Here is a 21,287-nt window from a genome sequence, read left to right as displayed (position 1 = left end):
TGTGGATCTTAAGTTCATACACACAAACTCAAAATCAACTTTGTTGCCTCAAGAGAATTTCTTTATTCAACTTTTACCAAAATAGCAGGAAATAGCAGGCACGATTCAGTTTATAAAGCCTCTAAAATCTTCTGAACCTGATGGCTATGCTGCCCTCTTCTATACAAAATTCCAAATCCAGCTATGCTCTCTCAGGTTTTTTGATCTGCTCATCAGGAAGACTCCTTGCCACATGACTCTTTGACCACTACTCTTGTTATGATACCAAAACCAGGCATAGACCCCACATGACCTAGAATCAGTACTGAGTCATATATAATATAAAAATAACTACTCATGCATGAGAGTTACAAGCAGATCATATCATCGGACAAGGAGAGCTAGGTAAATTCACAGAACAAGTGACTCAAAGTTGCAAGTCACAGCATAGTTATTAATATAGAGCAAACTAATGGCAGAGCACTTATTAGCTGCTAAAAACTGAATAACTGCCAGGACTCTGGCTCACCCAGTTGATAGACAGTGGAAACATATAGGGGAATCACCAGCATAGCTGCTAAATCCCGCGTAACCTCAAACTGTATACCTAACTAACTGTCCACCATCCAGCCATATTACAAGAGAGTCATCACATGCAATAGGGAGGAAGCTTAACCAATAGGAGAGTTGAAAATCTAAATGAGCTGAAAAACTGTGTTTAAATCTAGACAACATGAAGTAAACCATGTCCAATCAGTATCTAAAGTTATCACCGAATGTAACCAGTGATAATACGTAAGGCATACAGGCAAGCTCTAAACATGTTGTCTTCGGACATAAACAGATATATTGGAAAAACTAACAAATGCACCCTAACCCACTGCATGACACGATTCCATACTAAATAGCGCTATGCATAATAATAGCAGAGATATAGATTTCACTAAAAAAAACTGCTATCAAGGCGACACCAATAAGCGAAAAAATAGACATGTAATGCAATGAGCAACCGGGCTCCACTACTTACTAGCCTAAAATCAACTAACCAGCTAAAACAAAGATACGCTATTTGCACTGCCGCTGCTGATAAAAACCTCTAACACAGCCCTCAGTTAGGAGCCCTGTTAATCCCACACTAACAAAATTACACCATCCTATTGGTGAAAGCGACCAACCTGCTGGAAGGGGAGACCCGGTCGTACCGGGCACAATCACAAAAAAGCCTCCTAAGTGTGAAAACAATCAAACCATGTCATATTGCCTGTAAAAGCTAGATACAGAACCTTACCATTAGTCGGTATTAAGGCGTACTCCCAGACGAAACAGTGGATATACAATGATATGAACCCGCCCCCTGCTTCCCCTTAAATAGCGTCAATCACGTAACTATGGGATTGACATCAGCTGTCTACACTCCAACCAGCTGTCAAACACCAGATGGCTGTTCTCAACTCAAAGCCCCGATGATCCCTCCCCATAACCCAGGGACAAAAATATAACCCTACAGTTCAAGAAAACCCAGTGAATTACAATATAAAAGCTGTAGCGAGTACTTATGTAGAGAGACCCGCCAAATATTGGACAGTTTTCACGAGTCATCAATAAGAGATATGGCCCGCTAGATCCCCACCATACTGTTGTATAAGATGCAAGGAGCTAAGATAGTAACGAGAGTGCCACCTGGACAGACTGACTGAACTGGTGTGACATATAATATGCCTTAAATCACCTAAAGACAGACGAGCACCTGTTAGGCAATGTTCTATAGCAGAAACTCTCTGCACATTTTTAGCAGGGATCAAAAGTGAAATGAGTCCGATGAAAATAGAGGCAACCTCAAAGAGTGTATCAGTAAACTCATTGCAATAACCAACCCCCCTAACCAAGGGGGTGGCTATGAAGATGTATGAAGCTCATCTGTGTAAAAATCCCAGTTGATCCAAGACAATGCCAGATACAACTAAAATCAAGAAAACGGGTCAGAAGAAAAAACTTCAATAAATTGCCCCAAATTTGGTCAAGTTACTATAACATGGTCTCCTGGAGGGTTAGAAATCTATATCTTCCAGGAACACACAGTACACAGGTACTAATATGCATGACTCAAAAATTAGTTAGTTTTCGGCTATTAAGGCGTACTCCCAGACGAAACAGTGGAATATACAATGTATGAACCGCCCTGCTTCCCCTTAAATAGCGTCAATCACGTAACTATGGGGATTGACATCAGCTGTCTACACTCCAACAGCTGTCAAAAACCAGATGGCTGTCTCAACTCAAAGCCCCATGATCCTCCCCATAACCAAGGGACAAAAATATAACCTACAGTTCAAGAAACCCAGTGAATTACAAATTAAAAGCTGTATAGCGAGTACATATGTAGGAGGACCCGCCACATATTGGACAGTTTAACAAGTCATCAATAAGAGATATGGCCCGCTAGACCCACCATACTGTTGTATAAGATGCAAGGAGCTAAGATAGTAAACCGAGAGTGCCACCTAGACAGACCTGACTGAACTGGTGTGACATATAATATGCATAAATCACCTAAAGGACAGACAAGCACCTGTTAGGCAATGTTCTATAGTGGAACTCTCTGCACATTTTTAGCAGGGATCAAAAGTGAAATGAGTCCGATGAAAATAAGAGGCAACCTCAAAGAGTGTATCAGTAAACTCATTGCAATAAACAACCCCCCTAACCAAGGGGGTGGCTATGAAGATGTATGAAGCCTCATCTGTGTAAAAATCCAAGGTGATCCAAGACAATGCCACATACAACTAAAATCAAGAAAACAGGTCAGAAGAAAAACTTCAATAAATGCCCCAAATTTGGTCAAGTTACTATAACAATGGTCTCCCTGGAGGGTTAGAAATCTATATCTTCCAGGAACAACACAGTACACAGGTACTAATATGCATGACTCAAAAATTAGTTAGTTTTCCATTATATCTGTTTATATCCGAAGACAGCATGTTAGAGCTTGGCTGTATGCCTTACGTACTATCACGGGTTACATTCGGTGATAACTTTAGATACTGATTGGAGCATGGTTACTTCATGTTGTCTAGATTTAAACACAGTTTTCAGCTCATTTAGATTTTCAACTCTCCTATTGGTTGAGTTTCCTCTCTATTGCATGTGATGACTCTCTTGTAATATGGCTGGATGGTGGACAATTAGTCATGCTCTTGATTCTTTTCTTCTAGACATAGATGAGACCAATACAGAGTTCTGTAACTCTGTCTTTCTTATTCCCCCCTTCCACCCTCTTTCCTTTCCCTCTTTCCTTTCCTTTACTTTATTACAATGTACTTAGACAATATATCTGGGAATTAGCTACTTCTTAAAAATGTTAAAATGATTGGGATGGTTCAAAACATCCAAATTATTGTATTTTTTTGTTATTTTCTTCTGCTTTTATGTCAAATTTGAATTTTGGATGTAATGTTGTGAAAAAATGTAAACCCAATAAAAATTTATTGAATCAAAGATGCTCAGGTGATATTTTCCTGTCAGCTTTTTTACAGTTATACTGCATCAGTTTTAAGTGATTTAGCATATAAGTATTACGTCCCTTTAAGACATTTCTGTGCACCACACACAATGTCAGAAGTCTCAATACCCTGACAAAAAAAGGAGCATACTTCTCCGCTATTTGCTTCACGCTAAGAATAAAATTGTGTGTTATCCAGATCTCCTTTGAAGCTCCCAGAACCACTTTCAACATTTCTGGATATGGTAGAATGCACAAAGAATGATATTAACCCGTTTCTAGCCATACATGAAGATAACCAGGTTGCAGAGTTATGTTTGTGTGATTTTTATTAAATTGAAAGCCAAACATAAAAAAAGACAAGGGCGACTATAGCTCAGTTACATATACAGTTATGCTCTTTGAGAAGCCAGCATGCTGACATCTTGATCCCACTTTATTGAGGCAGGTCAAGAACATCCAGTGTGGATCTTAAGTTCATACACACAAACTCAAAATCAACTTTGTTGCCTCAAGAGAATTTCTTTATTCAACTTTTACCAAAATAGCAGGAAATAGCAGGCACGATTCAGTTTATAAAGCCTCTAAAATCTTCTGAACCTGATGGCTATGCTGCCCTCTTCTATACAAATTCCAAATCCAGCTATGCTCTCTCAGGTTTTTTGATCTGCTCATCAGGAAGACTCCTTGCCACATGACTCTTTGACCACTACTCTTGTTATGATACCAAAACCAGGGCATAGACCCCACATGACCTAGAATCAGTACTGAGTCATATATAATATAAAAATAACTACTCATGCATGAGAGTTACAAGCAGATCATATCATCGGACAAGGAGAGCTAGGTAAATTCACAGAACAAGTGACTCAAAGTTGCAAGTCACAGCATAGTTATTAATATAGAGCAAACTAATGGCAGAGCACTTATTAGCTGCTAAAAAACTGAATAACTGCCAGGACTCTGGCTCACCCAGTGATAGACAGTGGAAACATATATGAATCACAGCATCCATACTAAAAAGCGCTATGCAAATAATAGCAGAGATATAGATTTCACTAAAAAACTGCTATCAAGGCCAACCAATAAGCGAAAAATAGACATGTAATGCATGAGCAACCGGCTCCACTATTACTAGCTAAAATCAACTATCAGCTAAAACAAAGATACGCTATCTGCACTGACGCTGCTGATAAAAACCTCTAAACACAGCCTCAGTTAGGAGCCCTGTTAATCCCACACTAACAAAATTACACCATCCTAGTGGTGAAGCGACAACCTGCTGGAAGGGAGACCCCAGTGTACGGGCACAATCACAAAAAGCCTCCTAAGTTGTGAAAACAATCAAACCATGTCATATGCCTGTAAAAGCTAAGATACAGAACTTACCATTAGTCGGCTATTAAGGCGTACTCCCAGACGAAACAGTGGATATACAATGTATGAACCGCCTGCTTCCCCCTTAAATAGCGTCAATCATGTAACGATGGGATTGACATCAGCTGTCTACACTCCAACAGCTGTCAAACACCAGATGGCTGTCTCAACTCAAAGCCCCGATGATCCCTCCCCATAACCAAGGGACAAAAATATAACCTACAGTTCAAGAAACCCAGTGAATTACAATATAAAAGCTGTAGCGAGTACATATGTAGGAGAACCCGCCACATATTGGACAATTTAACAAGTCATCAATAAGAGATATGGCCCGCTAGACCCACCATACTGTTGTATAAGATGCAAGGAGCTAAGATAGTAAACCGAGAGTGCCACCTGGACAGACCTGACAGAACTGGTGTAACATATAATACGCATAAATCACCTAAAGACAGACGAGCACCTGTTAGGCAATGCTCTATAGCGGAACTCTCTGCACATTTTTAGCAGGGATCAAAAAGTTCAATGAGTCCGATGAAAATAAGAGGCAACCTCAAAGAGTGTATCAGTAAACTCATTGCAATAACCAACCCCCTAACCAAGGGGGTGGCTATGAAGATGTATGAAGCTCATCTGTGTAAAAATCCAAGGTGATCCAAGACAATGCTTACATACAACTAAAATCAAGAAAACAGGTCAGAAGAAAAACTTCAATAAATGCCCCAAATTTGGTCAAGTTACTATAACATGGTCTCCCTGGAGGGTTAGAAATCTATATCTTCCAGGAACACACAGTACACAGGTACTAATATGCATGACTCAAAAATTAGTTAGTTTTCCATTATATCTGTTTATGTCCGAAGACAGCATGTTAGAGCTTGGCCTGTATGCCTTACGTACTATCACGGGTTACATTCGGTGATAACTTTAGATACTGATTGAAGCATGGTTACTTCATGTTGTCTAGATTTAAACACAGTTTTCAGCTCATTTAGATTTTCAACTCACCTATTGGTTGAGTTTCCTCTCTATTGCATGTGATGACTCTCTTGTAATATGGCTGGATGGTGGACAATTAGTTAGGTATACAGTTTGATGTTACGCTGGCATTAGCAGCTATGCTGTGATTCCCTATATGTTTCCACTGTCTATCACTGGGTGAGCCAGAGTCCTGGCAGTTATTCAGTTTTTAACAGCTAATAAGTGCTCTGCCATTAGTTTGCGGTATGTTAATAACTATGCTGTGACTTGCAACTTTGAGTCACTTGTTCTGTGAATTTACCTAGCTTTCCTTGTCCGATTATATGTTCTGCTTGTAACTCTCTATAGCAGCTTTATTATAAGTGGGGTTGCCCTGTATGAGTAGTTATTTTAATATTATATATGACTCAGTACTGATTCTAGGTCATGTGGTGCTATGCTTAACCACTTCAGTATTATAGATGTCTTGTCCTTATACACCTTTATGTTTGATGAATAGGTTTATTCTGACAGATGACGACTGGCTCTATTATGAGCTGGTGAATTCTAGCAAAGCGTTTAGTTTTGTTCCGAATTTAAATTTGGACGAATTTGTCAAATTCAGAGATTCGGATCAATTAGAATTTCAGAATTAACGTAGCACCGAATCTAACAAATAAATCCGAATTAGTTTGGATTTATTCATAACATTCGGATGGCCATGGACTAATCACAATTACACTAGTATTGTACTGTATATTAGGTTATATCACTCTGCTATGGGTTACACCTAATATCACAGTACATAATACTAGTCTAATACACAGCACATCCCACCTAATACATACCGAACCTCTGAGTTTACGAATCGAATCCGAACCAAATACATCCGACTACATTAGAATTTATTCAAATCCAAATTAATCCGAACGAATCCGAAACAAATGCATTCGAATGTATCAGAATTCGAATCGATCCAAAATGAACCGAAACAAAATGTTTTGCCGCGCACAAGTCTAGCTGCCATTTCCGCTTGTATTCTATAATTCTGTAGTTCTAGTACTCTGACTTGCTGTGAGTGTTTGGCCTCTTGGCTGGATTGAGTTACAGTTTATTTTTAAATTGTATGTATGTTGCTGGGTGTTTCTGTTGTATGTCATCACTGATCATATATTGAGTGTAAGATTTTCTTCTTTTGTTCTTTTTCTAGATATGTTTTGTCTTGAAGAAGGCTCATATAGGAGCCGAAACATCGACTATGATCTTCTGCAATTAAAATTCTGATACCGTCACGTAAGAATAAACTTATTTATAGCTTGAAACAAATATCCTGAGAGTGCCCTTCTTTACAAATATTATATATATATATATATATATATATATATATATATATATATATATATATATATATATATATATATATATATATATATATATATATATATATATATATATATATATATATATATATATATACGTTGATTGGAGTAGCCTTGTTAGTCCTGAGATTTAGATATCAAAATAACAAAAGTATTACATAAAATAATAGATTAACACATGACATACACTGGTTTAAGTCCTAATAGCTTGTTTTAAATGAGAGAATTTCCTAATGAGTGTCCCACATGTGGAATAGTTACTAATACATACACCATCACCAGTTTGTATACCAAAAAATTAATTAATGTAGACTGTTTCCATTAAAGGGGAGTTTGCAAAGTGTGGATGCCAGAGTTGATTTTTATTTTTATGGTTATTTTTTGTCAACCATAATCAATGCGTGTTATTAGTTATTGGAAATGTTCTCAAAAACAAATAATATGTTGGGGTTTCAGGTAAGCCATTTTAATGTCTTTTGTGGATAAATGTGTTTAAAGGGACACTGAACCCAAATGTTTTTCTTTTGTGATTCAGATAGAGCATGCAATTTTAAGCAACTTTCTAATTTACTCCTATTAGCAAATGTTCTTCATTTTCTTGGTATCTTTATTTAAAAAGCAAGAATGTAAGTTTAGATGCTGGCCCATTTTTGGTGAACAACCTGGGTTGTTCTTGCTGATTGGTGGATACATTTATCCACCAATAAACAAGTGCTGTCCAGGGTTCTGGACTTTCTTTTTCAAATAAAGAAAGCAAGAGAACGAAGAAAAAATGATAATAGGAGTAAATTAGAAAGTTGCTTAAAATTGCATGCTCTGTATGAATAACGAACAAATTTTGGGTTCAGTATCCCTTTAAGGTTAGTTGTGGCATCAGAGGTTTAAATTAGTTGTTATACTTAAAGAAACCATAAAGTTAAAATTAAACATTCATGATTCTGATAGAGAATTCAATAAACAACTTTAAATTTTCTTCTGTTATCTAATTTATGGGAAAGAAGATGAGCAGTAGTTAGGGTTAAATCTAATTATGGGTTGACTTTGTGCAGAAGATTATTTCTAGTTGATCATCTGCATTGGATTTTATGTACCTTAAAGCACTTAACACAACTAATAAATCAGCTGTAAATCTGCTTTAACTTGCTATGGTTGAGGAGCCAGTATCAACAATGTGGGTTGTTTTCACATACAAGTGTCCACCTTAGGATTTCATTGCCTTCATTATAATATTGTCTCCCCAAAAAATAAAAATACTATACTGTAGTGCTTAAGCTATTCAAGTTTTGAGCAAATTGAGTATGAAAGCGTGCAACACACTTGATAACAACAATTTTGCAACAAGGCTGCTAACTGTTAATACTATCAATAATAGGTTGCTTAGGATTTGGTTCTTGTTTTTTGAAAATTAGGGCTTAGTTTTTAAATACATAAAAAGGATTAAAATGTCCATGTTAAATTTGCCTGCTGTAAGGTGATGAAAGCCTGGTCTCTTTTTAAGCCAGGACAAAAAACTGGCAGCTTTGGAGATTTCATCAATTTAATATACAGAGAGGGAGCTAATTGCTAATTTATTATTTGTGTCTCATAAAACATCAAAATATTCAGATAAAGAACATTAGTCATTTTGTTTGAACTCATGCAAATTTTACTTATGACAACTGATATTAGAAAACTAGATTAGAAAGACAACTGATCAAACTAAAACTAGATCAAATAGTTGAGAACTTTAATGTTGACACCAAAGACAGATTATATATTTATGAAAAGCTATGTACAGTATGTGTGTGTGTTCTTTTTAAATTATTTTACTTAATTATGTATTCGTGAAACTAAAGTATGGCTATTATTTATCATATATAATGGACTCTCAATTTTTGTAATAATTTTAGATTTGAAGAGTATTATTACAACTCACAGTCGGCTAGATTATGAGTTGTGCGTTAGGGTAAAAAAGCAGCGTTAAGAGGTCCTAACGCTGTTTTTTTTACGCCCTCTGCTATTACGAGTCTTGAAGGTTTAGGGTCACCACACACTTCTTTGGCCTTACCGCAAAATGACTTATGTAAGCTTCGTTAAGTCTTTTTTCTATGGGACTTCCATAGCGCTGATATTACGAGTCTGTCCTGGGAGGCCAAAAAGTGAGCGGTACACCCTCTCCTGTCAAGAGTCCTTACAAATTTAAAAGTCAGTAGTTAAGAGTTTTATGGTACAACGCTGTAGCATAAAACTCATAACTAAAGTGCTAAAAAGTACACTAACACTCATAAACTACCTATAAACCCCTAAACAGAGGCCCTCCCGCATCGCAAATACTAAAATAAAAATTTTAACCCCTAATCTGCCGCTCCGGACACCGCCGCCACCTACGTTATATGTATGAACCCCTAATCTGCTGACCCCAATATCGCCGATACCTACATTATATTTATTACACCTAATCTGCCGCCCCAATGTCGCCGCCACCTACCTAAACTTATTAACCCCTAATCTGCCGCCCCAACGTCGCCGCCACTATAATAAACATATTAACCCCTAAACCGCCGCACTTCTGCCTCGCAAACATTAGTTAATTATTATTATCTCCTAATCTGCCAGCCCTAACATCGCCGCCACCTACCTACATTTATTAACCCCTAATCTGCCGCCCCCAACGTCGCCGCCACTATATTAAAGTTATTAACCCCTAAACCTAAGTCTAACCCTAAACCTAACACCCACTAACTTAAATATAATTTTAATAAATCTAAACAAATATTCCTATCATTAACTAAATTATTCCTATTTAAAACTAAATACTTACCTATAAAATAAACCCTAAGCTAGTTACAATATAACTATTAACTACATTGTAGCTATCTTAGGATTTATTTTTATTTTACAGGCAAGTTTGTATTTATTTTTACTAGGTAGAATAGTTATTAAATAGTTATTAACTATTTAATAACTACCTAGTTAAAATAAAGACAAATTAACCTGTAAAATAAAACCTAACCTAAGTTACACTAACACCTAATACTACACTATAATTAAATAAATTAACTAAATTAAATACAATTACCTAAATTAAATTAAAACAAAGAACAAACTCCCAAAGCGCCACCCAAGATGTATAATAATTCCAATAATAAAAAGAGTACTTAAAATCAACTAGGTAAAGTACACAATTCTATCATGCACAGCAAAATATAGGGGAGTATGTAGTAAATAAACTGTTCACACTAACCTCTTTAATACAGCATGTCTATATAAAGATAGATAAATAAATAATATATGTACTTCTTACCAAATGCTTATTCACAGCCTAAGTAAATCACTGTAGTCCATATATAAAAATAGAGTAAACAGTCTTAATCCACACTTCCCTGCTGCTCCTTTAAAATCCACTGGTGTGAATTCCATGGTGATAAAAGATGAGACAAGTCCCTGTAAAAAACACAAGAGAACAGGAGTGCAGCTCCGTGCACCAAACAGTACACAGATGATCTAAGTGTAGATTAAAAACAATTTATTGGTAGACACAAAATGACAAACGTCCAAACATCAAGTTAAACACTCACATCAATATCCTTAAACATATGAGGTATGTACATGCAGATAAATACTATTTCTTCGGAGCTTCACTCCACCGGTCTCCTCCTCTCTCCCTTTAATAGTCTTCGATAGCCAGTGGATGAGTCCTTACATGAATCCTTAGGACCCTCTAAGGATTCATGTAAGCCTCTTTGCCTCTGACAAAGCGAGGAGGAGCCTCGCAAAACGGGTAAGGCCACGCCCACTTGACGACACGCTTGGACGTATTCTGACGTGAAAGACAGTATCTGCACTGGAGCCGGCATTTTACAGGGCAGTGTCTGTCGGATCGAAGCAGAAAGGGTCCTAAGGATTCATGTAAGGACTCATCCACTGGCTATCGAAGACTATTAAAGGGAGAGAGGAGGAGACCGGTGGAGTGAAGCTCCGACGAAATAGTATTTATCTGCATGTACATATCTCATATGTTTGAGTACATCGATGTGAGTGTTTAACTTGATGTTTGGACGTTTGTCATTTTGTGTCTACCAATAAATTGTTTTTAATCTACACTTAGATCATCCGTGTACTGTTTGGTGCACGGAGTTGCGCTCCTGTTCTATTGTGTTTTTTACAGGGACTTGTCTCATCTAAATTAAATTAGCTAAAGTAAAAAACAAACAAACACTAAATTACAGAAAATAATATTCAAATTACAGAAATTTAAACAAATTACATCTAATCTAATAGCCCTATTAAAATAAAAAAGCCCCCCCAAAATAAAAAAACCCTAGCCTAAACTACCAATAGCCCTTAAAAGGGCCTTTTGCGGGGCATTTCCCCAAAGTAATCAGCTCTTTTACCTGTAAAAAAAAATACAAACAACCCCCCCAACAGTAAAACCCACCACCCACACAACCAACCCCCCAAATAAAGTACTAGCTAAAAAAACCTAAGCTCCCCATTGCCCTAAAAAGGGCATTTGGATGGGCATTGCCCTTAAAAGGGCAGTTAGCTCTTTTGCAAGCCCAAACCCCTAATCTAAAAAATAAACCCACCCAATACACCCATAAAAAAACCTAACACTATCCCCCTGAAGATCGACTTACCGGGAGACGTCTTCATCCAAGCCGGGCGAAGTGGTCCTCCAGACGGGCAGAAGTCTTCATCCAAGCCGGGCAGAAGTGGTCCTCCAGAAGGGCAAAAAGTCTTCATCCAAGCCGGGCGAAGTAGTCCTCCAGATGGGCAGAAGTCTTCATCCAATCTGGGCAGAAGTGGTCCTCCAGGATTGAACTTCAATCCTATCGGCTGATTGCATCAGCCAATAGGATTTTTTCTACCTTAATCCTTATTGACTGATATAATTCTATCAGCCAATCGGAATCTAAGGGACGCCATCTTGGATGACATCACTTAAAGGTACCTTCATTCTGTTTTAGTCGTCGGAAGAAGAGGATACTCCGCGTCGGATGTCTTGAAGATGGACCCGCTCCGCGCTGGATGGATAAAGATAGAAGATGCCGTCTGGATGAAGACTTTTGCCCTTCTGGAGGACCACTTCTGCCTGGCTTGGATGAAGACTTCTGCCCGTCTGGAGGACCACTTCGCCCGGCTTGGATGAAGACGTCTCCCGGTAAGTCGATCTTCAGGGGGTTAGTGTTAGTTTTTTTAAGGGTGTATTGGGTGGGTTTATTTTTTAGATTAGGGGTTTGGGCTTGCAAAAGAGCTAACTGCCCTTTTAAGGGCAATGCCCATCCAAATGCCCTTTTCAGGGCAATGGGGAGCTTAGGTTTTTTTTTAGATAGTATTTTATTTGGGGGGTTGGTTGTGTGGGTGGTGGGTTTTACTGTTGGGGGGATTGTTTGTATTTTTTTTACAGGTAAAAGAGCTGATTACTTTGGGGCAATGCCCCGCAAAAGGCCCTTTTAAGGGCTATTGGCAGTTTAATTTAGGCTAGGGTTTTTTATATTTTAGGGGGGCTTTTTTTATTTTAATAGGGCTATTGGATTAGGTGTAATTAATTTAAATTTCTGTAATTTGTTTATTATTTTCTGTAATTTAGTGTTTGTTTGTTTGTTTTTGTACTTTAGCTAATTTAATTTAATTTAGGTAATTGTATTTAATTTATTTAATTTATTTAATTATAGTGTAGTGTTAGGTGTTAGTGTAACTTAGGTAAGGTTTTATTTTACAGGTAAATTTGTCTTTATTTTAACTAGGTAATTATTAAATAGTTAATAACTATTTAATAACTATTCTACCTAGTTAAAATAAATTCAAACTTGCCTGTAAAATAAAAATAAATTCTAAGCTAGCTACAATGTAACTATTAGTTATATTGTAGCTAGCTTAGGGTTTATTTTATAGTTAAGTATTTAGTTTTAAATAGGAATAATTTAGTTAATTATAGGAATATTTATTAAGATTTATTAAAATTATATTTAAGTTATGGGGTGTTAGGTTTAGGGTTAGACTTAGGTTTAGGGGTTAATAACTTTAATATAGTGGCGACGTTGGGGGCTGCAGATTAGGGGTTAATAAATGTAGGTAGGTGGCGGAGATGTTAGGGACAGCAGATTAGGGGTTAATAATATTTAACTAATGTTTGCGAGGGGGGAGTGCGGCGGTTTAGGGGTTAATATGTTTATTATAGTGGCGGGCGACGTTGGGGACGGCAGATTAGGGGTTAATAAGTGTAGGTAGGTGACAGCGACATTGGGGGTGGCAGATTAGGTGTTAATAAATATAATGTAAGCGCTGGCGATGTTGGGGGCAGCAGATTAGGTGTTCATAAGTATAATGTAGGTGGCGGCGGTGTCCGTAGCGGCAGATTAGGGGTTAATAATATAATGTAGGTGTCAGCAATGTCGGGGGCGGCAGATTAGGGATTAATAAATGTAAGATTAGCAGTGTTTAGACTCGGCGTTCATGTTAGGGTGTTAGGTGTAGACATAACTTTTATTTCCCCATAGGAATCAATGGGGCTCCGTTAGTGAGTTTTATGCTGCTTTTTTGCAGGTGTTAGACTTTTTTTCCGCCGGCTCTCCCCGTTGATTCCTATGGGGAAATTGTGCACAAGCACGTTACACCAGCTCACCGCTGACTTAAGCAGCGCTGGTATTGTAGTGCGGTAATGAGCTAAATTTTGCTTAACGTTCACTTCTAGTCTTTTAACGACGGGTTTCTGAAAACTCGTAATACCTGCGCTGCAGGTAAGTGAGCGGTGAGGGAAAACTGCTCGTTAGCACCGCACAGCCTCTAACGCAAAACTCGTAATCTAGGTGATAGTTTTTGATCATATGCATTTAGTGGCTTTTAATGTCACTAACTTGAAAAGCGCACAAGCAATATATGAAAGTTCAATATTGCCATAAATTAACATATAATTTTAATAAAATACAAAACTATTGAGAAGAAATTTACAAAGCAATATATTGTTATTTTTTACTCTTGAAAATGACCTTTCCTTTTTCATTTGAAATACTGTATTTCATAACATATATAAAAGCTGCTTAAAGTCTATTATTTGGAAGCCTCTTAAATGTGAATGGGTATTTCATCCTTGTTTATTAAGTGGAAAGGAAGCTGATGTGCAATGAAGTAAGTAGCCCAAATATTTTTTATGATGTAGAAAGAAAAATATGTACACAAGTCAGCAAATAGCAAATTTATTTTTCTTTTATTACTGGTTAATATACTGAGATAATATTTACAGACATTATTATTCATTTTACTATCTGTTGCTTCTTAAATGCCAGCATATCCCTCAGCACTGTGACATTAGTCGCACAAGGACAGGGAGAAAAAGACAAGTAATTAACTACAAAGGGCTAGATTACAAGTGGACCGGTAATTACGGCTCCTGCTCGAGTGTTAACATCGCTACAAGTTAACTTTTTGTGCGCTGGTATTACAAGTTGAAAGTAAAATCTTTGAGCTTGCACGAAACCCGACGCATGCAAAAAGTTAACGAGAGGATATTGCGTTTGCAATATCACAATAACCCCATTGAATTTAATGGAGCAGCAATAAGTCCCTTACTTTAATAACCCCTAAACCGCCACATCCCCCACTGGTGCAAGTAACAGAAAAAAGGCTGCAAGAAAATAGAATGACAACAATAGTTACAGACACAGTAGAGATCAGCAGGAGCAGAGCAATAGTCACCATACAATAGTGATGGGTCACCATACAATAGTGATGGTTAGAAATAAAAAGAAAAGCAATAATGGGCCTCAAGAGCACAGGCAATAATGGCCAACAGAATATAGGCACTAAAGGAAAAAAGGACATAGTGGGTAAACAGGAACACTGACAGAAGTAACTAGGGAAGAGCGCAGCAGAAATATAGAAAGTAATGGTCAGTGTTCCATAGGCAGTAGTAGCATTCAGTAATGCAGGTGGTAGTGATTAGGCAGCACACAGAAGTGAGCAGGCAAGAACCTACGTAGTAGTGGCCAGCAGCAATACAAACAGTAGTGGCCAGCAGCAATACAAACAGTAGTGGCCAGCAGCAATACAAACAGTAGTGGCCAGCAGCAATACAAACAGTAGTGGCCAGCAGCAATACAAACAGTAGTGGCCAGCAGCAATACAAACAGTAATGGCCAGCAGCAATACAAACAGTAGTGGCCAGCAGCAATACAAACAGTAGTGGCCAGCAGCAATACAAACAGTAGTGGCCAGCAGCAATACAAACAGTAGTGGCCAGCAGCAATACAAACAGTAGTGGCCAGCAGCAATACAAACAGTAGTGGCCAGCAGCAATACAAACAGTAGTGGCCAGCAGCAATACAAACAGTAGTGGCCAGCAGCAATACAAACAGTAGTGGCCAGCAGCAATACAAACAGTAGTGGCCAGCAGCAATACAAACAGTAGTGGCCAGCAGCAATACAAACAGTAGTGGCCAACAGCAATACAAACAGTAATGGCCAGCAGCAATACAAACAGTAATGGACAGCAGAAGCAATGACAAAGCAGAAGGCTCAGTAGAAATGTCCAGCACAAAAACAATATCTTGACATTCCTTTCCTAATATTAAAACTTCTACCTTCTTGGATACGTCTCAGTAGTTGTGATCCTTAAATGCCCCCCATGGAAATCAATTAGAATTACATGTAAAGTGTATACCATGGGGCCAATTTATCAATGATACGCTGTAGCGTATCATGTCCAGCAGACATCACTGAATGCTGCCAGCATACACTGTCTGCATTTATCATTGCACAAGCAGTTCACCAGAACTGCTTGTGCAATGCCGCCCAGCTAGCAGGGGGTGTCAATCAGCCCGATCGTATAGGATCGGGTGGGTTGCAGACCGCAGCCTCAGAGGCCATGGATCACTTTCCAGGGGAGCCTAAAGGCTCGTGCAGAAACAGGGGCATCAAGCTCCATTCTGTGCTTGATAATTCAGCCCCTATGGCTTTTTAATGGGTTTTCATAAACTGAACCCATATTAATAAGTTAAAAAACATTCCACAATAATTCTATAATTTCCCTTTTAGCTGAAAATATTTTTGCTTAAAGAAATAGAGGTTGTTTTTGTGCTGCTAATGCTTTTGAAAAGCATAAGATAATTGAATTATTGTGGAGTTTTTTTTAACTTATTGATATGGCTTTAGTTTATGAAAACTTCACTTTTTGTGCTCCATTAAAGTCTATGGGGGAATACTTTAACATGGTCCACATATTCGTACTTCGTGCAAAAAAGCCAATGTCTAGTGGGGGGTTAATGTGGAAGCAGGAGCGTAAACTACTGCTCCACTTGTAATCTAGTCCTAGATGTTTTGATGGTACTTGTAGTGTATGAATACACCCACTGCCCACCACTTGCAATATGAAGTTTCTGTCTTTACATTCATTCTTTAAATCACTCTGAAACACCTATACTATGTATGAAATTGCAGCGGATACGTTAAACAATAGGGCCTATTTTCAGAGGATATGGTACTATTAATTCAACATCTCCCAGACCCAAACGGGTGGCTAGATCTGACTCCTAAACATTACACCTAGACGGTATCTGTGAGGCTTGGGGGATCGCCGGGAATGGGGACACTCTCTTCCCCTCCCCCCTACCTTCCTTCCCCCCCTCCTCCCTGGACCCTAATCACTCGAAAGGGGATCTAGGAAAAGCTATTTTTTTTTTATTTAAAAAATTTACTTGATCACTACTATGTATAGGAAGCCTCCAGCCTACACTACTCTTTTTGGGTTCCTCATCAGGCAAGGAGTTCATGTGAAAATATTTTGGTTATAACCTTCCTGGGGTAGAGTCCAATAATAGATGACCAATTTGTAAAGTCTGAAACTTGATTTTTTTGTTGCAGGGTCCTCTACAATCCGAGTTGCTTCTCTGGGACATGTGCAGCACTTTAAGTTATATAGGAGGTATCGGGGGGGGGGGGGGGGAATATTATTTGGATATGTTAGAATTGTTATCCCCTAATATTTTAAAATATGTCTCATTGAAATTTTGGCTGGAAAAATTATTTTCTTTTCTTTTTCCTTTTGTATTGTAAGTATACTGGTGATTTGTCAACAAAAAATATTTAAACACAGGTCGCTCCCCACCCCTCTCCCATAGCCTCCTTGCCCGGCCTATTAGTAGGACTACAGGATGCCCATCCATCTAAATGGTCCCAATTAGGAATACTGATGGTTTCGGATCTCTGGCTTCCGCCATCGGAATGTGGATTCAAACCTGATTCACAGCTGGGAGCAGACGGAGCCTTGCCCCATATTCTGAAATTTGAATATTTCAGAGTTAAAAACTTCTTGACCTCCTGGGGCTTTAAGCCTCAGTCAAATCGGCCTCTAACCTTGTGGGAGACCACCTGGAAACAGGGAGAGAGGCTTCACAAACCCCTCTCCAGGCATTACACTCTGTTGAACTCTGAACTAAATTCAGACCTGGCTCCCCACCTGGTAAAGTGGGGATCTCTGCTGGACAGATCTTTTACAGCAATTGACTGGGAACAAGCGTTTGAACGAACCAAAAAAACTATACATTGCATCACCCTTTTTGAAACTTATTATAAGTTGGTGGCTCACTGGTACTATGTGCCCACCAGGTTAGCTAAAATATCTCCTAGCGCATCCCCGTACTGTTGGAGAGGTTGTGGCCAGAGAGGGGACTCTCTACACATTTGGTGGGAATGTCCCAAAATACGCCCCCTATGGCTTAAATGTTTCAGAGTCCTTCCCAAATTAGGAATCTCCCTACATAGTTCTCCCGCAGTAGCCCTCCTACACATAGGTACTCATTCCATCCCCAAACATCACGCTGGCATAAGTATTTACCTCTTTATGTCCATCAAACACCTGATAGCCTCTGACTGGAAGTCGGAGTCCCCTCCCAGCTGGGCGAGAGTCTGCTCCTATATGGCCTACCTATACACCATGGAAAAAAGCATATTTTATAATCTAGGCAACTCTGACCTATTTGAGCTTATATGGGCCGACTGGAAAGACACTTATGACACAACTTGGAGACCTAATGTTCTCTCTCCCTCTTAGCCCTTCTGGACGGAACAGGGAGCCTGAGCTATAGATAGACCTGACCAGATTTAATTGCCTCCCTGACGACGTACCCACTCTAGATTGACGATATACTCCTCAAACCCTCTGCTTCTCCTCTACCCTTCTTATTTCCATTCTTCTATCCCCCCCTCCTTTCTCTCCTGGGTGGGAACTCCCTGGTTCTCCCCCATCCGCGTTACAAAACCCCATTATCTGTTTTAAATTAAAACTGTATATGCGGAATTCTTTTTAACTACTCACTATACATTTCAAAAAGTGTGTTTACAGATTACTTAGAGGACGTTATAAGTCCTCGAATTGCTAATCTTGTTTCTGTTTTGTCTCCTTTTCTCATTGTGTGCATATTCTTATTTGTAAGCATGATAAGTTAAATAAAGCTCTTTTGAAACTCAAAAAAAAAATAAAAAAAATATTTAAACATAAATCACTCTGAAAACTTTTTTTTCAATTTCACATTCAATATGTATACATATAGCTGAGGTACATTATTTTAATATATTTTCATGTGTTTTGTTATGCATTTTTTTTCAAGCATTAACAATTTCTTTAGGTTTTGAATAACGCATAATGTGTCAGTGCTTATTCGTGTTGTGCTTGAGTGAAACACAACTCATCGCTTAAATGGACATGAAACCCAATTTTTTTTCTTTTATAATTTAGAGCATGCAATTTAAAACAACTTTCTAATTTACTTCTATTATCTAATTTGCTTTTTTCTCTTGATATATTGTGCTGAAAAGCATATCTAGATATGCTCAGTAGCTGCTGATTGGTTGCTGTACATAGACGCCTCGTATGATTGGCTCACCCATGTGCATTGCTATTTCTTCAACAAAGGATAGCTAAATAATGAAGCAAACTAGATAATAGAAGTAAATTGGAATGTTGTTTACAATTTTATTCTCTACTTGAATCATGAAAGAATTTTTTTGGGTTTAGTGTTCCTTTAATAGTATGATGCTTCCTGTATTATCCATTCAAAGTATAGAGTAAACTTAAAAAATTGCCTGCATTAAAATTCTTTTGTAAACCATTTTTACCATCCACTTGTAATATCAGATTATAGTATACTAGTCCTAAAGCCTGTGCACACGGGCCATTTCTTGCAGTACAGTGGTCCCACCCCTTGCTCTCTCTTTGCCCCTCTCTTTTGCTCTCTCTCCACCCTCTCTTTTGCTCTCTCTCTCCCTCCCCCCTCTCTTTTGCTCTCTCTCTCCCCCTCTCTTGTGCGCTCCCTCTCTCCTCCCTCTCTTTTGCTCTTTCTCCCCCAGTCTTTTGCTCTCTCTCCCGCTCTTTTTTGCTTTCTCTCTCTCCCCCTCTATTTTGCTCTCTCTCTCTCCCCCTCTATTTTGCTATCTCTCCCCCTTTCTTTTGCTCTCTTTGCTCTCCCCCTTTCTTTTTTCTCTATCTCCCCCTCTCTTTTGCTCTCTCTCCCCCTCTCTTTGCTCTCTCTCTCTCCCTCTCTTTTGCTCTCTCTCTCCCCCTCTCTTTTGCTCTCTCTCTACCCCTCTATTTTGCTCTCTCTTCCCCCTCTCCTTTGTTCTCTCTCCCCCCTCTCTTTTGCTCTCTCTCCCCTCTCTTTTGCTCTCTCTCTCTCACTCCCCTGTTTTTTGCTCTCTCTCTTTCTCTCCCCCTCTTTTGCTCTCTCTCTCTGTCTCTCTCTCTACCCCCTCCCTATCTTGCTCTCTCTCTGACCCCAACTTTTGCTCTCTCTCCCCCTCTTTTTTGTTTTCTCTCTTTCTCTCCCCCTCTCTCCCCCTCTCTTTTGCTCTCTCTCCCCCTCTCTTTTGCTCTCTCCCTCTCCCCTCTCTTTTGTTCTCTCCCCTCTCTTTTGCTCTCTCTCTTCCCCTCTCTTTTGCTTTCTCTGCCCCCTCTCTTTTTCTCTCTCTCTTTTTATTTCCCCCTCTCTTTTGCTTTCTCTCTCTACCCCTCTCTTTTGCTCTCTCTCCCCCTCTCTTTGGCTCTCTCTGTCCCCTCTCTTTGGCTCTCTCTTCCCCCTCTTTGGCTCTCACTCTCCAACTCTCTTTTTCTCTTTCTTTGCCCCTGTTCTGTCAAGAACTCCAATTCATCGAAAACTCCAATCTGATGTCACTTCCGGTAACTCTTGTATTTTAATATCTGTTTTGCCTCTGTTTGGGGGCTGCACCGCTGATCCTCTGGCATACAACCCAAGGACCCTTTGGGATTGAGGTTTACAAGGGGGATTTACCGGAAGTGACATCTGATTGGAGTTTTTGATGTATTGAAGTTCTCGATAGAACACCCCCTCTTTTTCTCTCTCTCTGCCCCCTCTCTTTTTCTCTTTCTCTCTCCCCCTCTTTCTTGCTCTCTCTGCTCCCTCTTTGGCTCTCACTCTTCCCCATCTTTGGCTCTCTCTTCTCACTATTTGTCTCTCTCTCCCCTTTATTTGTCTCTCTCTCCATCTCTTTTGCCTCTCTCTCGCAGCCATGGCCCCTATCGTGGTGCCCTGCCCGGCCACGTCCCATCATGGTGCTCCCGTAGGCCACGCCCACCAGACCACGCACCCCATCACGCTGCCCCACCATGCCCCTTGTCACGCCTGATCATGCCCCCATTGCAGCGCTCCTGCCAGCCAGACCACACCACCCCTGCTGCTGTCAGGATACTAAAGGCCAGGTGTGTTTGTCCTTGTGCAGTCTCTACTGCGCATGACAGCTTCAGACAAACACACATGGCCTTTTATATTATAGGATTCTTAATCTGAGTGTACAATAACACACCCTATGTTATTGACTGTGCTTCACTTGTAATCTAGCAAATAATGTAAAGTGTTTTTTATACTGCTCTTTGACTATAGTAGACTAGATTTTCAACTTGTACATTGGATATACAGACTAACAAATAATACATTCTTATCTACATATTAAAACAAATACTTGTGTATCTTGTGAAAACATAATCTAAAACATTTGGTATGATTTTATACATTAATAAGATTTGTATAGCTATACAAAGTAAATTATGTGCATAGTGATGAATACTTATCTCGCACTTTAGATTAAAACAACAAATGTTGCAA

The sequence above is a fragment of the Bombina bombina genome, chromosome 3, assembly GCF_027579735.1.
Source record: "Bombina bombina isolate aBomBom1 chromosome 3, aBomBom1.pri, whole genome shotgun sequence".
In the NCBI taxonomy this organism is placed as follows: domain Eukaryota; kingdom Metazoa; phylum Chordata; class Amphibia; order Anura; family Bombinatoridae; genus Bombina; species Bombina bombina.
The sequence above is the reverse complement of the archived record's forward strand: the minus strand, read 5'-3'. Positions refer to the sequence as shown.